Source organism: Cebus imitator, unplaced genomic scaffold, assembly GCF_001604975.1.
Source record: "Cebus imitator isolate Cc_AM_T3 unplaced genomic scaffold, Cebus_imitator-1.0 Scaffold95, whole genome shotgun sequence".
NCBI classification, from domain to species: Eukaryota; Metazoa; Chordata; class Mammalia; order Primates; family Cebidae; genus Cebus; species Cebus imitator.
The window spans coordinates 1198708-1204310 of record NW_016107410.1 but is presented as its reverse complement, the minus strand read 5'-3'; the positions used below and the strand labels follow the sequence as shown (position 1 = coordinate 1204310).

Here is a 5603-nt window from a genome sequence, read left to right as displayed (position 1 = left end):
AAAAAAAAAAAAAAAAGAAAAGAAATAGAGCAACAACAGGAAAAAAGGGGGCTTTGTTTTCATGAAGCTTATTATGTTTCAGAATGGGGAAATAGTAAATGCAAAACATAGTTTCATACAGTAATAAGCCTCATAAGGAAAACAAAGAAAACTGATATATAAAATGTAACTGCAGAAATGGCTAGTGTCATTAGGTTGAGTGGTCAATTTGGGCCTCTCTGATGAGGTTATATTTAAGCCAATACCTAAATAGCAAATCGAAGCTGGTCAAACAAATCTCTTGAAGCAAAATATTCTCCATAGGAAAAAAACTAGCAAGTATAGCAATCTTAGGAAAACAGATGACAGGCTTAGAAGCTGAAAGATGACCAGTGTGGATAATTATGTCTTCTGTGCTCTCTGCATGATATTTACTTATTGCAGTAACTGTTATGTCAGATTCACTATCATTTTGACAGTGGGAAAATAGACCTCATATAGATATTTATTGAGCTAGTTTTTAATACATCAGTGGACAATATATTATAAAGGTAAAAACATGAAAAAAAAAAGGGGGAGACCTTGAACTATTTTAGTTTAGAAATAAAGCAAATTCCTGGTGTTCACGGTTTTAAACATAGTATATTTTCTACTATTCATAAGTAACCTAGAGATCCATGATATAAAATAACTGGTAGCTTTAATTGGGGCATAAATTTTAGTGGTACACAATGACAGGTGGGCGAATAGAAAAACACTTAACAAATGAGCAAAATATAAATCGGTGCAAATCACCACCATCCTCTCTTCACTTCAGATATATGCAGTGTAACATGCCTTTACAGTATTCTACGCTTATTGTCAATAATAGTCAACAGATAAGTAGAAATATTTTGTGAGCATTGCTCCTCCAACATAAACAAGTAAATAACTGAAAGTGCATCCCTAGTAGTAAAGATAAAAAAAATAAAATAATAAAATAAAATAAACCTCTAAGAAAGTGATTATTCCAAAGAAATGGAAACCCTAGATATATTAAAAGGTAAAACAAAATCTGGTCTCATATTACAGCACTGTTAAGCCTTAGGGACATTGTACTAGGTGAAGATAGGCACAGAAGGACAAAGACTGTGTAACTCTACTTACTGCATGAGATAGCTGGAGTGGCTAAGTTCATGAAAACAAAGAATGAAATGACACTTTCCAGGGTTCGAGGGGAGAGAAAAAAGGGAAGTTATTTTTTAATGGATATATAGTTTCATATTTGCAAGATGAAAAAGTTCTGGAAATTTGTTTCACAGAAACGAATATATACCTGACACTACAAAACTGTGTGTTTAAAAGTGGTTAATAGGGTAAGTTTTATGTTATATGTTTTTACCACATACAAAAAAAATACATGCAGTAGGGAACATTTTACTCTCTAACAGTCCTGAGATATGTAATAATTTACAAGTAGTTCAGGGCTTATATATTTCAGGGCTCTTCTTACTACACACATAAATAAGCATAAAGGACCAAATAAGTTTTTACAAACATTCGTGGAAATTCAGAGAAGATTCAAAGGGTTGCAAAATGCCTCATGGAAAAGAGCAACATGAGCTAGGTGGTGATCAGCAGGTAGAGGAGAAGGAAAAGAGGCTCATGCAAATGCACAGTGTTGGTAAGGGGAATATGTGTGGAAAACATGAAGTAGTTGACTGTATTGGAAGAATGATAGGCAGTAAGAATGAGAGGAAGACTAGGAAGAGATGGTAGAGGATCTTCCATAGTGGCTGTGAAATTAGAATCTGAGCCTAGAAACCATGGAAAAATAACACTCTAGGCCTCAAATTTAGAAGTTCAAAATCTTTTTCCCCTAGTCATCGTTGTATATGCCTCAGAGCAAATGACTCTGGAAAACTAAAAGAGTGACATAGTATAAAAACAAGTGAAAATATGAATGACTTCATCTTAAATAGAAAAAAGATATTCCAGGTCAATCAAACAAATATGCATATCTGTGACTGGGTTATAAATTAAAAGTTGAATTTCTCAGCATATAAAAAACACTGTTAATCTTAAGATTCAGTAGGCCTTGTGATTTTTTTTTTCTTGAAATGTACCTATTTCAGATTCAAATTAGGTTATGCTAAACTCATAAAACGGGTTGGAAAACAATGTTCTTGCTATACTGATTGCCTGGAAAATTTTGCTTAAAATTGGAACTATATTATAAAGACATTTGGGGATATAGCTTTCTGTTTTGTATTAAAAATTTAATTAGTTTTTAAATTTATGTAATCAATAAAAGACTATTAACATTTTATTTCATTTCTTCTGGAGTCACTTTTAGTACTTTGAAAAGAATACTTTTTTCACTTCATATAACTTTTCAGAAATTTACACAAACAGTAATGTATAATAATGACCTCTTATTACATGTTTAACCATTTCACTTGTGGTGGTAATATCCCATTTTGATTTCTGTTATGACTTACTAGTGTCTCCTTGCTTTTGCTGGGGCACTCTCCTCCTCTCATTCGCACTCACGTACTTCCTTTATTGCTCTTGGTCTTCCTTTTTTTCTCTCCTTCATCTTTCTCTTTTTTTTTCAGTGAACTATATTTTCTGGCCTGGTTGTTCTCTATTTATCTTTGTTTTTTACTTTACTAGTTTATATTCTTGCCATTCTTACTTTTCTTCTACTTTATACATCCATTTTATCCATCAATTATTAAGTTGAATGTCTAGTTTATTAATTTTTTATTCTTCCTTTCTAACATAAGCATTTAAATTAAAAATCCCTTTGAGATGCTCTCAGGTATTTTTCACTAGTACAGATATAGAGTGTATTTATTAATATTTAGTGTATCTCTTTATTTTTCAGGATAAGGCTCTGTCTTCTGAATTGTTCTTATTTTCATTTCAAATTGAATGAAATAACATTTCTCTACTTTTCTGTAATTTACTGACTATAATTGAACAGTGGTAACAGAATTGATCAGGATAACAAAAATACTTTGAAATTTCAATTGATTTATGAGTTAAAAAGGGAATAATTTTTTTACCTTTATCAATTATTTAATTTTATGTAATTATTTTTGTTTGTTTGTTTTACTTGATCCTGATTAGCAATTTTATCAGCCCATCAGTTTCTTCACTAGAGTTCTTAGAATTTTTGTTTAGTGACTTGATGTTTTTCTTTTTGTTGTTTTATTTCAACAGAGATTTGGGGAATAGGTGGTGTTTAGTTACATGAATAAGTTCTTTAGTGTTGATTTCTGAGATTCAGGTGCACCCATCACCTGAGCAGTGTATATTGTACCCAATGTGTAGTCTTTCATCTCTTACTCGCCTCTCACCCTTTCGCCCATGTCCCCAAAGTCCATTGCATCATTCTTATGCCTTTGAATCCCCATAGCTTAGCTTCCACTTATGAGTGAGAATATACTGTGTTTGCTTTTTCATTCTTAGTTACTTAACTTAGAATAATGGTCTCCAATTCCTTCCAGTTTGATGTAAATGCCATTGTTTCTTTCCTTTTTATGGCTGAGTACTATTCCATGGTGTGTGTGTGTGTGTGTGTGTGTGTGTGTGTGTGTATGTATATTAGGACTATTATTCAGTTCCTACAACTACAGAATTATATCTTCTGGATAAACTTAACCTTTTATTGTTGTTATTGACCCAGCTTATCCCTGTTAATTTTTACATTAAAGATGATTTTTATATTAAAATTAAAATAACAGCATTTTTCATTGATATGTACTTATCAGCCTTTCCATCTTATTATTTTCAGTCCTTGTCCTCATGATTTAGAGAGAGAGAGAGAGAGAGAAATATGTTTTTATCTTTTTGCCAATTTCTATGTATTGGTTGAAGATTATATTCATTTATATTTTTTCTAATTACTGATAAATTTAAATGTTACTGTTTTCATTATATGTGCCTATTATCTGTCCTATTATTTGTCTTCTGTCTTCCATTTTTGTGAATTGATTATTTTTTTCTCTTTCATTATTTTTCTAAATATAATTTTGGTTTGTTCAATTATACTGCTGAGAAGTATTTTATTATATGACTATAAAATGATTTGTTTATCCATTCATGTATGGATGAACATTTATGTTGTTTTTAGTATTGTCTATAGTTATTGTAAACATTGTGTACTTGTTTTTGTGTAGACATATATTTTTATATTCTTTGTAAACATAAAAGAGTAGAATTGTTAAGTCATATAGTAAGTCCATGTTTACTTGTATAAGGAATTTCCATACTCTTTTGAAAGTACTCATATTTTATATTTTATTTTATGGGAACAATATAGGAGAGTTTCATTTGTTCTACATCTATACCAACAGTTAACATTATCAGCCTTTTTAAACCATTCACAATTGATGAATAGAGGGATTTATTTTATTTTCGTTTGTAGTTTACTGAGAACTAATAATACTGGACACCTTTTCATGTGTTTATTGCTTCATATAGGAATATTTTAATAAAACTGATTTGTTGACCATTCAGATTGTGCAACTTACAGTTTGATACTAAAATATACTAAATCACAGAAAGCATGTTACAACTGCAAACCTATTCCTTCCCCTTTTCATCATGTTTAATTGACATATTATCAACATACTGTAAAATTCATCCTCATATCATATCTTAAAATCAGATAGTAGTATCTTAAAATCAGATAATAGTTTTTTCATAGTTGGTCTCCTTTTTCAAAGTTCTTTTGACTCATCTAAATGTATTACATTTCTTTATACATTTTAGAATCACTTTAATTCCTTAAAAAAATTCACTGTAGGGATTTCTTATGTGAATTGTTTTGAATCTATAAATCACCTGGCATAGAGATAACTGACATCTAAGCAATATTGAAGCTTTCATATTTTTAAAAGATAATTTTCTTTGGTGTTCTGTTTTTTCTAATATGTGCATAGTATAGATTTTTTTTCATTAACCATGTTTAGGTTGTATTAATTATCAATTTTCTATTAGAATATTGTCATAACTTCTTATCCTCCTTAAACTCTTACTAAAAATGTGTTGAAATCTCACTTTAACATGCTTATTTTATAAACTTTTCTCAGTATCTTTTGGTATTTAATTCTGTGTCATACTTTCTTCTATAGTCCAATAATTCTCTCTTCACATGGGATTAATGGTTTTCTAATTCATTGTTTAAAATAAAATTTGTTACTAGAAGTTTACCTGGGCTTTCTATAAAAATGTTTAGCTATATTTTAACTCTTGCTTTGCTGCTGTGTATTTTTTAAAATATATTCAGCCTCTTCATTTGATATTTTATATTTTATCAAACAAAAATCTCTTATTTTTGAGAATTGGTTTCTCTTGCCTGTTATTTCTGCTGGCTTTCAGTCATAGTGATACTTTTCCTTGTGTACAATTTATTTACCTGTAGATAAACTTATCTTTCTTGGACTTTTATCTATGGGAATACTTTGATACTTGTGTTGCATTTGTATTTATGTATTATGTTTTATTTTTAATTGCATATGCTGAATTGGGACCACAAATCCAAGTGTAGACTTATGGCTCAAATTTTTAGTCAAGATTAATTACTTTTTATTAGTTCAGTACAAGGTCATAACAAGAATAAAAAAAACTCTCAC

General features: G+C 30.0%; 1 protein-coding gene across 3 annotated transcripts in view; it reads left to right on the top strand.

Moving 5' to 3' along the window:
- Positions 1–5603, top strand: part of DPP10 (dipeptidyl peptidase like 10) — a 1448345-nt gene that overhangs the window by 1427045 nt on the left and 15697 nt on the right. The window lies entirely within an intron of this gene.